The 20,807-nt window shown below is 38.9% G+C and overlaps 1 long non-coding RNA gene across 1 annotated transcript in view; it reads left to right on the top strand.

The window, feature by feature from the left end:
- The window catches only part of LOC116888520, a 30,156-nt gene extending 10,002 nt beyond the window's left edge, over positions 1-20,154 (top strand). The window contains exons 3-4 of the long non-coding RNA XR_004386318.1: positions 13,714-13,779; positions 19,018-20,154. This is a non-coding gene — a long non-coding RNA (uncharacterized LOC116888520). The remainder of the gene's footprint in view (positions 1-13,713; positions 13,780-19,017) is intronic.
- Positions 20,155-20,807: the final 653 nt, after the last annotated feature.

The raw sequence follows: 20,807 nt of genomic DNA, 5'->3' as shown, positions 1-20,807 counted from the left end.
TGTCTATTGTATACTAGCCCTTCTAACAGTTACCCCAGATTTGTATTAGTGAGTTAGAGAAGAATGTTACCACCTTTAAGCGTATGTGAATCTGTGACAAAGTAGTCTCCAACTCACTCCTGGTCACTCAGAGCCTTGTCATCCTCCAGGCCACTGTGAGTGACTCAAGAGTAAGCCCATGACTTAGACGCAGACACATATATGGGCTTGTTTTCATTTTCTTGAAAGGTTGTAATATTTACTTGGAACCAACTGCTACCAATTCAGCACCACAAAGGAAACATTGTCTAAAGAATAATTCCATTCCAAAGCAAGTGAACTGAAAGGTGAGTCTCAAAGGCCTGACAGACTACGTAGGTTTAGAGGATAAGTCCTGTGTGATGGAACACCTAAAACCACCCTTATCCGCCCAAAGCTATTCAGTTACGTGAACTAATACAGTCTCCTTTTATGTAACAAGGGATAAACTTCTATCACTTGGAAACAACAGAGTCTAGACTTATATACCACTGATGAATACATATAGAAATATATAATTTGAACATTGAAGACCAGGAGTGTGGAGAAGGCATTACAAAAAATAAATTTAAGAAGAAGCCAATTTGTGCCTACAGCTTAGGGCTCTTCATTTAATATAACAAGCACTCAAGATGTAGGTACCCAAAAAGCCTCGATTAAATTAATTGCAATTCTACAGAAAGAAACAATTTAGGCAAACCTAAGAGGATACCAAGAAATATGCACAAAGGGAAGATGTAAACCTATCCTCTTAAATATTGCTTAAATCAATGTTTAAGTATCAGTGCTGCTTTCCAAATGTTGGATTGGAGAACTCTCCATCTCTCTGTCTCTCTCTGGCTTGCCTGTCTGTATCTGTGTCTGTCTCTGTTCCTGTTTCTGTCTTTGTCTCTCTGTGTCGGTCTGTCTGTCTGTCTGCCTGCCTGCCTGCCTCCCCCCTGACGTGTGCGTGTGTGTGTGTGTGTGTGTGTGTGTGTGTGTGTGTGTGTGTGTGTGTGTGTGTGTCCCACCCTATTATGCTCCAACTTTATTTGGAGACAGGCCCTCTCACTGAAGGAAAGCTGAAAGGTTTGGCTAGACTGGCTGGCCAGTGAGCCCTGGAGTGTGTCTCTGATATATCCTCACAAGTTCAAGGGTGTACACTATTCTCAGGCCCAGCTTGTACACTAGTTCTGGGGATCTACACATACAAAGCAAGCACTCTACCAAGTCAACTATCTCCCCAGTCTTGTAGTCTTTATTTTTGGCAAGACTATGACTAAACTCTTCAATAAGTATAAAACTGGTTTTAGCTACTCTCTTTTCTAGATGGTCTTTAGGTCTTTGTGGAACACAGTTTCTTTTTCATAGTAAACATGTAACAGTACAAAGAGGTGTTTGACAGATGAAAATTGAGGTTAAGAGAATTGCCCAAGGTGCTAGGTAACTGGTCCAGCATAGAAGGGAATTTGGCTCTTTCTTTCCCCATTGTAATGAGCTCTCTGCCAGGAATGCCAGAAACAGTGAGAATCATTTACTCATAGCCTTAGGGATTCATTCATTGTTCAACAAACATTCACAGAGCCAGGCTCTGAGGATACAGAGACAAATCAGACAAAATCTCTGGCTTCAAGGTATTTCCAGTCTATTAGAGGAAAATGTCACATAAATTAATAAGCACCAAAAATGTTGAAAATGAAGCTGTAATTCAAGCATTTGATGTTGTAGAAGCTATGAGGAGTCTACATGTGTTTGAGAGAGTGGGGTTAGAAAAAGTTATGAGATAGAGTTCTCTGAGGTTTTTTTTTTTTTTTCCTAAAGAAAGATATATGGAAACCTGTGATAAACATGAGTGGTGAGGCAAGAGAATTGGGAGTCTGAGGCCAGTTGGGCTACATAGTGAGAACTGGTCTCAAAGATGATTAAAAAAAAGAGTGATTGCAAATCCAGTTGTTGTACATGAAATAACTTACATGAAATTTAAAAGTAAAGATAAAATTAGGCCGCTCCATGGGTTAGGTTGGAATCCTGGGTTGAATAAAAATAAAGTGAGCTGAGCCCCAGAATTACCTGCTTTTTGCTTTTTGGTCTACCCAGGAGAAAGGGGTCTCAGCTATGCTCCTGTGGTCAATCCATTATGATTTCCTAGCACGAGTACTCGACTTTCTCAAGCCATTAATAGCAATAACCTGTTTATTCCTTAAAGTTTATCATTATTCCAATTTAACCAAGAAAAAAAATAAAGCCTTCAAAATAGTATTCCCTTTTAGCACATAAGAAGATACTTTATTGATTACTAGGGCTTGTGCTCCTCATCAGAAACTGATGACGGCACAAGAACTATTTCGAACTTCACAGACTTTGGATTCATTACAAGGCCAGAGAGATGAGAAAGAACAGCTAAGAGATAACAGATCGCATGCATGAGAGTGGGCCTTCTTGAGGACAGAAACCATCATGGTGAATGGTCATTCAGTTTACAGGGTTTTTTTTTTAAATGAAGTTGTGAAAGTAGTATTTGTTCAGGATAAAGTGCACTTCAAGTTTTGGATTTTGAGTTTTTTCCCTGTACCTTTTCCAATAATGCTGAGCGGCAACTCCATTTAACTCTGCATCGGCCACAATATCATGAAGGATGGAAACAGCTGATACTCTAGGGTCCTGTGTTGTAAGAGAATAGGTATTGGTAAATATACTTTGACACAATATGTTCCCTTTGAAATTGGGTTCATTGTGTTGTTATTCCAGCCTATGTGTAAAAATAGCTATATTCCTTAGGCAGGGTATAATTTGGGGGCAACTAATAAATCGCACACATAGTACTTTTGAACTAGAATGAGGTAAACGTTACTTTGATACTGCACGAGGAGTCAGAAACCTAAACCTATCCCCAATCTTTTGACGATCTCTGTGACTTTGGACAATCCTCTGAGCTCAAGTTTCTATTCAATGGGCATATAACTTCATAGGTTTATTTGCCTTAGATGAATTCCGGCTATCACATGGGCTAACATACTTGTAGTTTTATGGCAATAGCCATGTGATCCTTTGGATGTTTAGTTTATTTTGGGGGTGCGCATAACAATTTGAATTTAATTCAGATAATTTTAGAATATTTTAAATATACTATCTTTCCTAGGTAAACCAGGATTTAAATTGGAAGCAATAATGAAGACACATAGATTGAGATTCTGGAAAGCTTATAAATAGTTTCTTTCTGGGACTTCTTTTCCTCCATTTAGAATTAAAAACACTAAAGGAAAGGGAAAAACACAATATAGTTTATTAGAAACAATATCAAAACCAGGTACTATAGCATATACCAATAATTTCATAACTTGGGAAATTGAGACAGGTAGACCTCTAGGTTAGCCTAGACTATAAAGCGAAAACAGTTCCAAAAACAAAACAAAACTCAAGCAACAGGGGTCAGAGAGCATATCTCTCTTTTTCTTGTTTTACATGGTGCAACTCCAGCTAAAGAAAATTGAAAAGTTAGAGCAACTGTCAATCCTATAAGGGGGGCGTGATCAAATTGTTTACGCTACTTAGCATATTTAGTTCTGATGCACAGCTGTAATGTTGGGAAATAGAAGCAGAGGCAAAGGCAGGAGTATTGGTGCAAATTTAATGCTAGCCTGATCTACAGGCAATTTTTAGGTCAACTAGGGCTGTATAATGAGAACTTGTTTCAAAACAAATAAAAACTGCATAATCAGTTAGAAAACTACGAATAAAACATGGATTTATAGTAAAATTATTTTGATAATTATTTAAAAAATTTAATCAAATTATCTATAGTCATACCATTGTGCCATAACTACTTTCCATGTCTTTCTTCATGTCTTCAATCAAAAAATAATAAGGGGGAGTCAGTAACTGACTGTGAGGTCTTATGCCAAAAGTTAGGATTACAGCAGTGAAGTTACACATACATGTATTTGTGTAAGTTTATGATATAAACCTGACTAGAATTTGGTCTGATGAGCAAATATAGTTGCAAAGCAGACTTGGAAAAGAAGTATTCTTTTGGATGCAGATCAAAATTCACTGAGTATGGAAGAAACAAACATATTTTTTATTTTAACTTTTTTATTCACTTTACATTCTGATCAACCCCCCCCTTCCTCTTCTCTTTCCAAGCCTAACCTTACAAATGCCTCCTTCTATTGGCTCCTCCCCTTCTCCTCAGAAAAGGGGTGCCCCTCCTTGGGTGCCATCCCATCCTGGGGCATCTAATTTAATTAAGTCTAGGCACATCTTTCCCACTGAAGCCCAACCAGGCAGTCTAAGTATAGGGGAAAGAGATTCAATGGCAGGCAACAGAGACAGAGACAGCCCCCACTCCTATTGTTAGGAGATTCACATGAAGACCAAGGTATGCACTTGCTACAAATGTGGAGGGGGGGTCCAGGTGCAGCTCCTGCATGCTCTCTGTTTGGTAGCCCAGGCTCTCGGGCCCACATGGTCTCAGGTTATTTGACTATGCGGGTATTCTTGACTCCCTCTGATTTGCTCACTTCTACTAGTGGAGTGATTTCCTCCACTCTTCCACAGGATTTCCCAGGCTAATGTTTGGCTATGGGTCTCTGCATCTGCCTCCATCTACTGCTCGACCAAGCCTCTCAGGAGACAGATAAAGCATATATGTGGAAAGAATTATTAGCATGTATTATGCTATTATGGTCATGAGAACAGCTGTGTGTATCCTCCTTCCTACCTAGACCCTACTGAGTTACCAAGAGACAGAGCTCCAAAGTACGATCCTGTTACTACACACTTCTCAATATAGGACCTCTGAGTAAGGTAGGATTCCCTATATGATGGTCACATGCGTTTCCTAGTAATACTGAATTTTATTTTTTTAAGCAAGCAAACACATACGTGCCTGTGTCCCATCTATAATGTACTGTTGGTGTAGGAATAAAGTAAAAAAAAGAAAAAAAGAAAAAAGAAAAAAGAAAGAAAAGAACCAAAAATGATGTTGAAAGAAAAGAAGTAGAATGACTCACAAGTGATTGACTTATAATAATTATTAAGGCCTAATTGGCTTGGAAGTACAAAAGCCCCTTGTCTAGCATTGTATTAAGTTCCTTAGTTAAATATGTCTTCTGACAGTCCTTCGCTTTGTTTTCTGCCCTCCAGATAGTTCATTTCCATTGATTACTAAGGTCACATCTGCAGTAGTCTTTTCTTGGCAATTGCTCAGCTTTGACAAGTTATTTCCTGCTGAGCATTTGTAGGGGGCCAACACTATTTGGGGCACTCTAATCATCACAAAAAATTGTAGGCAAAGCTTTTGGTTTCTTTGCCTCTTGGATCCATTCTAACCTAATTGGATTCTGGTCTGTTTGCTCCTTGTCAGTTACATATAGAAGTAATCCCAGCCCAAGATCTCTTCCAGGCAAAATCTCTTCCTCTGTCACCATCTCTGTGTTAACTCATTTTCTCTTCTTCAACTTAATTGCTGCTTCCTGAAGGTCTTCCTTAATGAGTCTGGCTGAGAAGTTAAAAGCTCTAATATGACCTTTTCTAACCCTTACTCTCATTTACTGGTCAAGGAGGAAAGTGGCTCGAGGAGCCACCATTATCACTTGCTAAGGCCTCCCTTTTGTGAAGCCTTTATAAATTGATTCACTGGGGAAACCTAGTAACCAGGAGAAAGTAGTTGGCTTTTTCAATTACATGGGGCTCAGACATTGCAGGTCATATGCAAAGGGTGTCCTCCCGACTGAGCTATATTCTCTTTTATTTGGTGTTGTCTGGCTAGTTATGATCAGAGTTCATCCCACTATAGGATGTTGCCAAAGCTAGCAAGATACAGCGCATATTCCCCTCACATTTTTACTCTAGTTTACTTCTCCAATGTTCTGGCTTCCAACATTTGTGAGTTTCCTTTTAAGATATTGCTGACTTTTTTGACGCTATGCAGAATGAAAGATTCTAATTCCTTGGGACAAGGGTAAAAGGGACATGGAAGGAATACTATCAGTCCCTGTGAAAACTCATCTGATTCTTTATTCTACTCCAACAAGTGAGTCAGCAACTTGCACGAGGCATGGGGCCAGTGAAGTGGAAAACTGGCATCCTCAGATTGCCATATTGTATGGTATGAAAGAACTCACTGTAAAAAGGAAATCCAGACAGCCTCCCCCACATGAAAAAATGATAGCTAAATGTTTGCTAGTTTTTCATGACTCATATGGATGTCTAAAGATTATATTGTAACTAGCAATGAAACTGAATTTATGGGTCCTGTCAAAAAAACAGATGAAGAACTTGATTTTGAAAGTCAAGCAAAACACATGCTTACTTTAAAATGTACAAAAAATGATCAAACCGATGCACCATTGTAACTTGTCAGTGTGCTTGTCGGATACTGAAGTTACTTCTGAAAGCATGTTATCTTCTATTAGATATATTTAATGCATATTTGGAGCTCATAATGTTCCAAATACTGCAAGACGTTTCTTCTACTATTACATTAGAAGGAAATCCTTCAGAGAACATAAAAAATTCATGATTGTCACAGATATTATCTCATCGCTTCTCAGCATGCTCCTCTGCTTTATTATATGTAATTTCCTTGATGTTCATTTCTTCTGATAAATGTACTCCATATTAATTTAATTTAAGTCCTAAAGATACTTTCACTAATCTACACTGTCAAAATACAAACTAAATAGCAATTTATATTTGAGAACGGGAATAGTGACCAACCTAGGCAGAAATTCTAGAAAAAAAAGCAACAGACTTTAAGGCACATATATTATTATAGTTATGTACAGGATTATGAAATATGGGGAGGGGTTGTTTGTCTTGCTCATGGTTACACATCTGGTACCTAGAACACATGTGATGGAGACTCAATAGATATTTATTGAGGTAATCAAATTTATTTTCTTTAGCACTATTTGTTTGATTGTGTTTTGTGTTTTGTTTTGTTATTGTTGTTGGTTGGTTGGTTGGTCTGTTTTCTTTTGTAAAACAAATTCTCACTGTGTATTCCAAGCTGATCGCAAAAGCGCATCCTTGTTGCCTAGGATTATAGCCATGAGTCATCATGCCTGGGTTTTCTTTTTAATAATCCTTAAGTGCACTAGAAAACATTTAGCAAAAGAAGTTAAAAGAAGATTATTTTTTTCAAGGCTAACAAGAAAGCATAATAGTATAATGTAATTTGGACTTTAATGTCATGAAAGCCTCTATATTTGATGAAAAGGCATTTAACCACATTTAATGTCTCCAAATATTCATACCAGGAGAGAAGAGTAAGGTCATAACTTGTGAGAACACAGTTATGTGATATGATGTCTCTGATAGAAGATAGTCAAGGAGACACTGATCCAAATGGCTGGAAACAGTACCAAAATAAGCATTTTCAAGTGTTCTTCCTATACAGAGTCTTTTAGTTCTACAAAAAAGTTGATAAGTAGTTTCTATTTGTTCTAGCTTCATTCTGTTCCTGTGATAAAATGGCCGGAGCAAAACCTGGGAAGGAAAGTGTTTATTTGGCTTATGCTTCAGGTCACAATCCATCACTGAGGGACATCAAGGCAGGAACTTAAGCAGAAAGTTGAATCAGATCCCATGGAAGAATGCTGCTTGCTGGCTCACTTTCTGACCTGCTCATGCTTAGCTAGCTATTTTTAGAATGCTTAAGACCACCTGGTGCAGGGATGGTGCTGGCCACCATGGGTTGCACCCTCCTGTTCGAATCAATAATCAAGAGAATTCTTTGCAGACATGGCCACAGATGAAACTGATTTAGTCCATTCCTTAATTGTGACTTCTTTGGATGGCTCTTCTCTAGGATGACTCTAAACTGTGTCAAGTTGACAACCAAGGCTTACCAGGATGTTGTTATTTTTGTTTTGCTAATGTAGAAATTGATATTCAGAGATGTAACCCGTGTAAAGTCATGTAGCTGTTGGTTTTCAAAAGCAAGACTTGAAAGTATTTAACAATCAGGGCATGTTTAGTTTTTAGAAAGCCATGTTCTGGGGCTTGGTGCTTACTGTACACAACGATTTGGTTTTGATCATTAGCACCACTAAGATTTTAAAAAGAAAAGTTGTAATAAGATTTTCTAGCATTGGCCTTAGTATTATTGATAACAAAATACAGAACTGGTCACTAGCAGAATATACTGTTACAGATCTCTAAGGCAGCTATTTAGTAAGAGTAATTGAATGTTTTGAAGCCACAACCTCCAATGCAATGGTATTTGGTAATGGGGCTTTGGTAGAGATGATGGAAGTGATGGCATAATAGTGTCAGTATTAACAGGAGGAGGAGGAGGAGGAGGTTATTCTCCCACTGCTAAGAGTCTCAGCTAGAGTTGCCCCTTTAGACCCTCTGGGGCCTCTCCTATCCCAGGTCTCTTGTACTTCCTAGAGATTGTCCCTGCCCCTCCAACCTGATCTCCCTTCTCTCTCTCAGCTCTTTCTACATATGACCCAACCTCTGCCCCGCTCTCCCCCATCCCCTTTTCCATCCAGTTCCCTCCTTCCATCCACCTCCAATATCTGTTTTGTTTCTCCTTCTCAGAAAGATTCAACCATCCTCCCTTGTGCTGTCCTTTATATTTGGCTTCTTTAGGTCTGTTGACTATAATGTGGTTATCCTGTACTTTATGTCTAATATCCACTGGGTTGTAGAGTGAATAAATAAATGAATGAATAAATAAATAAGTACACACCATGCAAGTGGCTACTTCCTATAACCCGGCAGGACTCCTAGTGGAAGAATAAAGGCAACAACCCACCCACAAAGCCTTTGACCCAAAATGTGTCTTCCCTACAAGATGTGCAGGAACAGAGACAGAGGAGAGTCTGAGGGAATGGCCAAGCAATACTGGCCTAACTTGAGACATATCCCATAGTCAAGAACCAATCCCTGACACTATTAATGATACTCTGCAAACAGGAACCTACCATAAATGTTCTCTGAGAGGCTCCACCCAACAGCCAATGGAAAGAGATGCAGAGACTCACACCCAAGCAGTAGATGGAGCTTGGAGAATCTTACAGAAAAGTTGTAAGAAAGATTGAAGGACCCAAAGAGGACAGGGACTCCACAGGAAGACCAATAGAGTCAAGTAACCTGGACCCTTGGGGGCTCCCAGTGACTGAATCACCAACCAGAGTGAGCACAGGCTGCACCTAGACCCCCTGCACGTATGTAGCAAATGATCAGCTTGGTCTTCATGCTGGTCTCCCACCAAACAACTGGAGCAGGAACTATCCTGAGCCTGTTGCCTATCTGCCTGTGGATCCCATGCCTGGAAATGGACAGGTTTGTCAGGCCTCAGTAGGAGAGGATATGCCTAGTTCAGCAGCAACTTAATGTGTAGGGTGGGAGGATAGAGGGAGTGGAGGTAGGAGGTGGGGGATAGGGGTGAGGGTGAGATGAGTATGGGGGGTTGACATGGGGGGAGTTCTCCTTCTAAGGGAAATGGGGGAAAGATTTACATGAGGGGGTACTAGGAGGAGAGGAAGGCTGACACTGGGTTGTAAAGTGAATAAATAAATAAATTTAATAAAAATTATTTAAAAAGAGGAGGAGGAGAAGGATCAGAGGAAAAAAAGAGAGGAAGAAAAGAATGGAGAGGAGAGGGAGATGAGGTGAAGAGGACATCATTACTTTCTTCCCACACATGGAGTAAAAAGCCCATGTGAGAACATAATAAAAAGGTAGATATCTAAAAATCTATGGACGAAGTCCTGACCAGGAAGCAAATCACTGTACACATTGATCTATGACCTTCTAGCCCACAAGTAGCAAAACAAACAAACAAAACAAAACACACTTCTGTTGTTTAAGTTTCTCAATCTACAGAATGTTTATGGTAGCATAAACTGATAAAGATGTACTCTAAACTGCTTTGGTCTCTTCAAAGTAGCTTACTAGTTCATATAAACAATGAACACTGTTTTGCCTGACTAGTTGCAGTGGCCTTCTCTGTGTGTCCTTCCTCCTAAATCTGAACATGGTTTTGCTCAAGTCTCTAGTTACTTGGGCATAGGGGCTTACATTCTAGTTGACAGGGGGTAAAGAATAAAGAAATATGATTCATTTTCTATTACTAGCCTGTTAGCGAAAGAAGCCAATAGTCATAATCTGAGCAAGAATCTCCAAGAAGGGATTACAGACAAAGAAGAATCCCTATGTCATACATGGTGTCAAGCAGCTTTTAGACGTGGAATGCAAACTCGTGCCATTGATTTGAGATGTCTTTTCTGATTTTGTACTGGAACTCATTTTTTCCAGGCATGGCTTTAGATGTATTCCATAAAATTTAATTTGCCATATTTCCCCTTTAGAGTTCAAAATACTTTCCAGTTTAACATTTTACTTCTTTGATCTAATAATGCATTAGTTGGAGTTATACTATTTGATGGATTTTTAGAGATCTTTTTTCTTACTGCTTTCTTATTCAATTCCATTTTTTCTACAACATAGTGTATAATTTGTACTCTTTTAAACATAGTAAGATTTGCTTATGAACCAGAATATGTTCAACCTTGGTAAATGTTCTATATGTTACTATATGTTCTACTGTATTCTGTTCTTAGTTCATAATAATACTTGATGATCATGTTAGTAGTGTTCAAATTTTCTCTCTATATATTTCTGGTTCTATGCTTATTTATATACTGGTTACTGAAAAAGTGGTATTTAAGTTGCCAATCATACAGTTATTCATTTACCTTTTAATTCTATTGGATTTTATTTTTTCTTCATATAGGGTATGGTGTATACATGTATATAGATGAACACATTCTATAAATAAAGATAAATTCAAGGTATGACACTGAAATATTTTTATTCATGGGAAAACATGAGAAATCATAGATGCCATGGTTTTAGTAAAATATGAACATGTGGCTGCTCTTTCTTTCAGCAAAGAGAATAGAAGGTGACACAGGACCTGGACACCAAAGAAATTCAAGTGAATAGAATCTCTTGTGTCATATAGATGGATAATGTCCCATGGAATTATGTTGAACTATGGGTTTTGTAAGAAGATCCATTTAGAGAAAATGATAATACAGCCACGTGTAAAAGAAGTTATGTGGCATCTGTTCCTCAACAGACACATAGCCAACCACGCTGCACCAATACACACCATTGCCCATAAGTCCAGAAACATTGGCCAGTGGAGGTTATTGCACATGCATAATGGACAAAGTGGTAGAACAGAGCAGACAGCTAGAAAAGATCCAGGAACCTACAGAGAAATCTTTTGCAGTGTGACTAATACCAAGTTATGCATGTTCATATTTAGATGCATAATATGCATAACAGTTCTGAAGTTTCAAGTATGACCTCTGAAAGGGGTATTTTTATAAAAGCAAGTGCTTCGAACTGGTCAATGTTCAGAGAGTAAGACTGTGTAGTGCCCAGCCCATAATCAAATACTTATATCTTGCCTTACCCAACAATGCTCAAGGATCATCATGGAAGAGAGGTGGAAAGATTCTTCCATTTTTCTTAGAAGGGGGAACAAAATACACAGGAGGAAATATGGAGACAAAGAGTGGAGCAGAGACTGAAGGAAAGGCCATCCAGAGACTGTCCCACATCCAGTCCCACATACAATCACCAAACCCAGACACTATTGCTGATGCCAGGAATCGCATGTGACAGGAGCCTGATATAGTTGTCTCGAGAGGCTTTGTCAGAGCCTGACAAATGCAGAGGTGGATGCTTGCAGCTACCCATCAGACTGAGCACAGGGACCCCAATGGAGGAGTTAGAGGAAGGACTGAAGGAGCTGAAGGGGTTTACAACCCCTTAGGAAGAACAACAATAGCAACCAACCAGACTCTCCAGAGCTCCCAGGGACCAAGCCACCAACTGGAGAGCTACTCCTGGCTCCAACTGCATATGTAGCAGAGGATGGCCTTGTCAGACATCAATGGGAGGAGAGGCCCTTGATCCTGCGAAGGCTCGATGCCCTATGTGTGGGAATGCCAGAGTGGGGAGGCAGGAGTGAGTGGGTGGGTGGATGGGGGGGACACCCTTTTAGAAGCAGGGGAAGGGGGTTTGGGCTGGGAGATTTCTGGAGGGGAAACCGGGAAAGGGGATAGAATTTGAAATGTAAATAAAGAAAATATCCAATAAAAACTATTATAAAATGTTTCTAATAAAATAAGCATCACACATGAAAAAAAAAATAAAGAGTTAGAGGTGGTAACTGACTTCAAGGCAACTGTTCTCCAGACACAGGATAGCAGCTTCACATATGAACTCAACAGTGATTGTGAGAGCATGCACAGACCTGTGCAAGTTCAAGCTCGACAGAATCCAAGCACGGAGGGAGACCTGAAGCTCCACTGGCATTTGATAGCTGTTGGTAGATGAACAGTTTTCTTTAAGAGCATAATCCCTGGCAGATCGACCACTCTAGGCAAGGACTCACACCTAGGAATATTTGGGCAACAGGAACTGAACTCCATGGACTTAAAAAGAAGAGAAACAATCCAAAGTTGAGTGGGTACCGAGGTGAGGGTGGATCTGGAAAGATTTGGGGGACAGGGAAATGATCGAAATACATTGTATGAAATTCTCAAAGAATTAATGAAATTCTATTTTTTTGAGAAAGTGAAAACAAAGCATTATATTCAGAGAGTTTCGCTGGGTTACAAGTGTATTTTGCTAAGGGATGTTAGTAATAATAGCTGTAAAGATCACATGTCTTTGTGAAGGATCTAAAGATTGCCTCATTCAAAATCAAGATCTGTGGATTTATTTTGCAAATTTTTCAAAGCAATCTGAAGCTTGCTATTTACCAAGGTGTGGAGCGAAGGTGAGACTCTCCCTTAGCCCTTATAGGGAAACACTTTTGAATTCATTTCCTTGACATGAGATTGCTTTCCCCAAAGCAATTTTGGAGGGAACATTAAGTGCTATAGAACTGGAATAGGAAAGCTGAGCCCCACAAAGTGTTTTTAATCAGAGCTATGTGGGAGCACATTTAATCATTGTGTAATAGAAGACTTTAAAGAAATAACACTTTAAGAGACATTAGCTAAATTTAATTTAAATGGAGTCCTCTTTCTCCTTTTTGTCTTTGACTTTCCATTTTGAAAATGTTTGGTCATTAAACATAATATTTCTGTTTGGTAGTTATTCTGCAGCTCAATGCTACCACCCTGTCCCCCCACCCCCACCCCAAGCAGCCTCATTACTTTTAACTATATGTGGAAATTCACATGATTTGGGTTTTGTCCTTGCAAGTTATAATAGTTGTCGCTGACAGTTCCCTTTTCATTTAAAAAAAGGCAGAATGGTGCTATGTATTTTCAGTCATATTCTCTCCGGTATCAAATGTCACAGCATAGTTGCATGAAGGTTTATTTGTATTATAACAGCATTTCCTTTAGAGCTCAAGGGAACTCTATCTCTAAAATCACTTGTCTGTAAGAACTTCAGGCAGAATAACTTGACCTTTTTAAAAGTAAACTTTCTAACTCAGCATCTCCCTCTGGATCCAGCTTCAGATGATGGTTGTATGTGTGTAGGTGTGTATGTGTGCATGTGACTCAAGCTTTTATATTAATAGGGATTCTGATTCTTCAAAGTGATACACCAAGTCTCTGATTTCCCAGAGCGAGTTTTTGCTGCCTGTGATGAGTAAACTACAAATAGTTGTTAATATTGAGATCGTAGTGTGTATTCTTCCAGCCCATTTTTTTCTTCCCATTTCAGGTTAATCAGTTGTTTTGAATACCTTCCCAGAGAAGATTTTAGAGCTTATTTGTGGAAACAACTAGGGTGAGTAAGTGCTTTACTTTTTTACTGTTATCATAAAAATACATTGGACTGGACAATTCACAGTGAAAAGAAAGTTGTTTTGGGGGTTGGGGATTTAGCTCAGTGGTAGAGCGCTTGCCTAGCAAGTGCAAGGCCCTGTTCAGTCCTCAGCTCAAAAAAGAAAAAAAAAAAAAAGAAAAAAAAAAGAAAGTTGTTTTGTCATAGTTTGGAGATTGGGCAATCCAGTATGAAGATGTGGCATTTGGTGAGGGTCTTTGTGCTGTGTCATAGCATTAGAGATTGTATCAAACGATGAAAGGGACTGGATAAGCTCACGTCTCTGTTCCTCTTTCTCTAAGGCCATTCTTCTTGTAATGGGGACCCGACTCTATGACATCTCAGCCCAATTACTTCCCAGTGGCCCACCTGCTAATGACTCCAATAGTTAAAACTGCTGATTAATTTACTAGCGCAAGAACTTTGAGGAGCACATTCAAACCACAGCACCAGCTGTCCTACTTTACTTAGTATTTTAGTGTAGGGAATAGTTATAACACACAGAACTCTTGGTGATAAAATCAGAAAATTCCCTGGCAAGCCTGGACAAGTTGATCACCTTAAGCAGAAGTCACATGCAATACCTCTTATCCTGATATTTTTTTTCCCCTAAACTATGAAACTACTGAAAACAAGTATTCTTAAAGGCAAAAGGAGAAAGGAGTGTTATGGTTACATATATTTGTTTGGGTATGAAACACATACAAAAAATTTCACAAATCCCATATTTACAGCTCCATTAGCTTTGTTCAAGTGATAACATACATGTAAAACATATCCGGATCAAGAAAGAGAATGTTTCCAGAATCTCAGAAGTATACTTTGCATGTGATTTTCAGGCTCTGCCCTCTTGAATAACCATTATACTGACTCAGAATACTTCAGATTAGCATGGCTTATATGAAACCATACAATTAATACTCTTATTTCTAGTTTCTTTCTTTTAACATCATTTTTTTTATAAAATCCATCTGTGTTGTTGCTGTCATTTAGTTTGTTCATTCATGTTGCTATATAATATCTCATTGTATAACTATACCACAATTTATTTATCCATTCTATTTTTGATGGACATTTGGATTGTTTCCACTTTGAGGCTATTGTGAACTGTCCTACTGAATATGCATATGCTATGAATAATTTTTGATGATAAGGAGAGAGGGGGTGGGTATTTGGCAGAGACTAAAGGACACAGAAATACTCAAGGGAGTCAGCACAAAGTATATATAGGAATAATAAACCCCAGTTATGAATAGCTTCACCTCTGAATTCTGTGACACAGGCAAAGGATGAAAGCAAAGAATTGTTGTACATCAAAGAAAATGCATATTTTAACAATAAACCAATCAGCCCCAGATAATTGAATGCTAAGGATTACAGTCACTCAAATAGTGAGGCCTAGGGCACAGACTTCCAGATCGCCAAATCTTCCCAAGGCTCTAGTATCAACTACAAGTTCACTATTTTTCACCAAGCCACCCTTGGGTTCTGTAATTGACTAATTAAAAAGAGTCACAGAAGTCACTGAAATAGATCATACTCTGCCTCATTTGTTATAAGAAATGGACATAATATAACCAAACAAAGAAGACAGTGGGTGAATGTGCAAAATACATCAAATGAAGTTCCATAGTTGTCATTTTATATCGATGTCAAACAACATCCACAGAGTACTGCCAATAATATTATGGGCCAATTGTCAACTCAGGACTTTTATTTGAATTTTGGTGACTAAAATTTCTATTGAGATTTTATTGTCTAAGCATGATTTGGTAACGTTGAATGAAAACTCTAGAACTCACGCCATATCACATGGTTGGTCATTTCTGTTTGTGTGCCCCCCCCCGCCCCATTGAAAGACTGTCTAATGCGGTATTCCACATCCTGACCTTATCTCCTTAGCAAAGGTTATCAGTTAAAGCCCATATGGACCCGTCGTGGGTTGCAAACACACTTCCCTCACTCCTGAAATCCAAATATTTAGTTTACCTGTAGGAGTCAGGACAAAGGCAGACTACTCCTTAGGAGAAATCGAATTCTTAACTAAACAGGGCCCTTTCCCCCTGTTTTGACAAGGTACCTGGACCCTCATATAACCTTAAAAAGGGATTTATTGCAATTATGATTGAGATTATCTGTTCAGTGGCTATGGAGACTCAAAACTGGATTAAAAATGATTTGTGGAACATAATGCCTGAATCTGTGAAGCAGCAGGACAATATTTTACAATATAAATCAGTGTGATTTTATTGGTAATGACTCTTTTTTTTACCCCACAGCTCTTTTCTTACTAAAATGAACAGGAATATAGATGATAATCATTTTATATTACAGATAGGGTTCTGATGCCTTTTGCAAAGATATTGTTTATGAGCAAAAATGTTTTCTTTGGGGGGGGCTTCAAGAGCCCCTCAGTGATTTGTATATCAAAAATCAAGGCCCTGAAGGTTTCAATCTACACAGAGAAATGTCTGGGAGAGGACCAGACCAATCCATGCTGACTGAAGTTATGCAAACTCTCCCCAGGTCTAGCAAAGGAAAGAGTCAGAAGGGAAAGTAAAATATAGAAATGTATTCCTGAGATGGATTTCTATTCCTCAAACATTCTTACTAACCCTGTATAGGCAAAGAGAATGAAAGGGAAAAGGCATAGCTGAGAGTGTTTATATAGTAGAGACTCTCAATACCACATCTTTTGACCTTTAAGTTTCATCATTTCAGCGTGTTCTCTCCACTGACCTATACCTTCATCTATGAATCTTAAGGTTTTGCCACCTCCCCACCACCATAAATAATTCTGTGTGATGCAGAGGTCAGAAGTGCCAGGAATCAGATCTGAGAGCAGCTTTCATATAATTATAAAGGATTATAAATATACTTCCTATTAGAAATTATATGGCTTCATTTGAACTCTATGTCCTTACACCTTTTGTAGGATAATTCTGAGATACATGTTTTATGCTTTTCTTCCAGAGATGCCCCTTGGTGTTAAGCTCCAAATATCCATGTAATGAGTAGCTAAATAATGTACATCGTCTGATTTACTGAAGAGTAGGTAGGGTGATATGCAGAGAGTTTATACAGCTTTAATTCATTTTTTTTTCGGAGCTGGGGACCGAACCCAGGGCCTTGCGGTTGCTAGGCAAGCGCTCTACCACCGAGCTAAATCCCCAACCCATTAATTCATGATAATTAAACTTGCATCCCAGTCACCAAACACACGTCCTCATACATGTGCTTTATATATCTGTCACACTAGTACTCTCATCATTATGTCAGAATCTGCTTTTAAAATGCCTAAATTGAGGGATAATCTTTTAAAGGGATTTTAATTATTTGTGTGTGTGTGTGTGTGTGTGTGTGTGTGTGTGTGTGTGTGTGTGTGCTTGAAAACACATGCGTGGCCATGCAATGTATGTCTGGGTACCTCTGGAGGCCAGAAAAGGGTATTAGGTTCTTTGGAGCTGGAGTTGCATGTGTTTGTGGTCCACCTAATATGGGTGGTGGGATAAACTTGAGTCTTCTGAAGGAGTCACAAATGTTCTTAACTGCTGAGTCATCTTTCTATTCCCAATGTACAGTTCTTTCCAGTGATTTATCTTACCCTAGTCAGAATGGCTAAGATCACAAAAAATAAATGGCAGTAAATGCTAGTGGGAATAAGGGGCAAGAGGAACATTTATTTACTGTTGGTGAAATGCAAACTGTTTCTAAAAAAGCTGGAACTAGATCTACCACATAATCCAGTGAATGGATTCTTGGTATTCCCTGCTACAGAGACACATGCTCTTGCATGTTCATTGCTAACCTATTCAAAATAGCCAGGAAATGAGAACAGCTTAAATGTCTACAGAGGAATTTTAATACAGCAACATGGCTGCTTTGGCAAGGGATCACATCCAAAGACCTAGGTTTCTGAGAGCTTCTCAAAGGCAGACATGCCACATACCTTTAATTCCTTTGGTTGGAATAGGACACACCCATAGCACACACCTTTATTTCCTAATAATGAAGGTAAAAATAAGTTTGTAGAAGAAAGCAGCCATGTCTGGAAGTGCTGTCTAATTGAGAGGCAGAAAAAGTAACAAGTCAGAGAAAGATTTTACAGAATGAGTCAGAGATAGGATGCACCCAACTCACAAGAGAACAGCACAGGAAAGAGAAGCTATGTAAGAGGAATGCAGGGAGAAAGAGTGAGTCAGGTCTGCTCAGTGAGTTGGGAGTCAGTGCAGTGAGTGCAATGCAGTAGAGTTCTTGGCAGTTCAGTTGGTTGAGTTCAGAGGCAGTTTTTACCAGGACAGTTTTACAGAGGTAGGTTGCAGAGAGAGTAAGCAAGACACGGGTGAAGACAGAATGAGCCAGAGAATGAGAATGAGCTCAAAGGTGAGAACAAATTACTAAAATTAATTTGAGGCCAAGCAGAACAATTCAGTCAGAAGCTGAGAGAAGCCAGTTTGAATCAGTCAGCTTGGAGAGGTGTTTGAGCCAGAAGTTGTGAGTTGAATCAGCCAGCCAGAATTCAGAAAGTGCTAGAAAGAATGAGCTTATACAGCAGTAAGCCTCCAAGATGAAAATTATATATGAAGGAAATACGATACTTTACATGGTCCCTCAGCTGATGAATGGATTATGAAAACATGGTACATATACACAATGGATATTAAAGAAAAGTGAAATTATCAAATTTCACTTAAATTTGCAGAAAAATAGATGGAGATGGAAATAATCATTATAAGTAAGGTGACTCAGATCCAGAAAGATAAATATTTTATATTCTTTCATATGTATACATTATCTTTGAATGTTTAAATTTTTATACCCATAGAAGGAAGGAAATTAGTAAGGAGACATGGGGAAAGGGAAAGGGAAAGAGATAGAAAACTGTAGTACAAAGAGGATTAGGGAAACAATGGAGAAAGTTAAAATTTGGTGGTTGTGGGATGACAGTGTAAAATAGGGAGCATGGAAAGCAGTAACAAGCACTAAATACCTTTCAACATGCCATAGAAACATCTTGTAACATTTATATAAGCATTTATATAAAAAGAATTTAAAGGAAGTTACTTCAAAACAAAGGGACCATGTCCCACAGACACCATAGTCTATCAACTAAAAAGCAAAACATAGATTATTACCCTTTCTTTGAGTATTTGGTCAGTGGTGTTCCATAGGCTATTTTAATTATTCTTAATTATCCCCCAGAACTTGATGGCAAGACTCTATTGCTGAAGGTGCATACTTGAGTCATAGAAGAAATCAAGCTGGTATTGATCTGGAAGCTTCATAAACTCCAGCTACTTTTCATCATATGGAAGTTTCTATGAGTGTTATTGGTGAAGAAAAGTAACCAACAGTATTACCCAACTGAACTTTGCATTCTACAGTAACAACTGGCCTGGCAAGATACACCCATGGATGTCAAATTCCATGAGTGTTATGGGAGTAACAAATTGCTTTCTGATTGGATTTAAGGCCTACTCTACGGACAGACCTCAGATGTGGTAGTTTACTAGTACAAAGACCTGTGGATAGGCCATAGGCCATAGGAGAGGTCCTCATACTATTATTCTACTAAATTGACACAGTAATTAACTGTCCTCTAAATTCTTATCTTTATACATATAGATAAGCATGCCACTCAACCCTCATCAAAAAAGCTTTCTGTAGCAGATGGTGATTAATATAGAGACCCACAACTGGACAACATGTAGAGAATAAGACACTATGAATGTACAACCACAAATGGGACATTTATGTCTACTCAAAGCTCAGGGATCATTGCCAAAGAGATGATGAAATGATTGCCAAGAGCCAGAGTTCCTGGACATCTGCAGTGAGACTGTTTTCTAGACATAAGAAAAATGCACAAATGACCTCACAGTGACTGTTACTGTACACATAAGACCTGCACTGGGTCAATCTAGACAAAATTCCCAACATGGATAATGAGGGGCTGGTAAAATGCTATCCCCAGCTGAGGAGACATTGGCAAATCATGGCTGCTGGCAGATGGAGAGGCAGTTTCCTTCAGGAATATGGTCCCTGAGAGACTACCTGTTGCAGTAAATAATGAAAAAGATACTCCCACCCACGTTATTGCAGGCACTGGTGCACCACATTACAACTGCAGGATATTTTCATCTCAATCAGCAAAATGTCTCCACCTGATTGCCAAGTTACCAATTTCCATCCCACACTGTCACCAGCTACTCTGTGGGCCCTGCAGTGATCTCACCGCCATGGCTAGCCCCAGAAGTGACCACCCTTCTATTTCTCATGGTGCTGGTCACTGCCATGCCAGCCACATTCAGCCATCTATCCCCTGTGGTTATAGTCACAATTCCCAGTATCACAGTAAAATCAAAACTCTAGAGGCTTGTAATTTTATCAATCAGATTTCTATCAGTAAATTCTCACTCCACAAAATGTCCACACAATAAACTCACAACCAATTGATATTAATATAAACTGCCCACCTAGATAAGACAAATTGTCTTATAAAATTCCATCCCTTATGAAATGGTCATAGCTACTTGTGGTCATTGAAAGCTATGCAGATCTGGGTCATCCTTCTCTGCCTCCATCTTGGTTCTTCTCTTGTCTTCTTCTCTCTCTCCAGCCTTTCCAAAACTCTGTACCCACATTGCTTTGTCACTGCCCAGACACAGGCCTTGCCTTATCTTGTGCCTACCCTCATGGACATATAGACAACAATCCACATCTACCCATATAGATGATCCTACAGTCATTCACTTATAGGTATAACTTAGTGGACTCCGTGACTTTGTGACAGATGAGCACATGAAAATGAGGGGAAAGGTGGTGGAGATAGGGAGGCATTGGAGGGAAGGAAATGGGCAATTGGTTTAGTCAAAACACATCATATGCGTGCATAAATTTATCAAACAATAAAAATAAAACCTAAAATGGAAATAAGTACTTTTTTAGTTAAGCTCAAGAGGAAGAAGAAAGGAAAAGGCAAAGAGAAAGGA

This window comes from Rattus rattus, chromosome X, assembly GCF_011064425.1.
Source record: "Rattus rattus isolate New Zealand chromosome X, Rrattus_CSIRO_v1, whole genome shotgun sequence".
Taxonomy (NCBI): Eukaryota; Metazoa; Chordata; class Mammalia; order Rodentia; family Muridae; genus Rattus; species Rattus rattus.
This window is presented reverse-complemented; position numbering and strand designations above follow the sequence as displayed.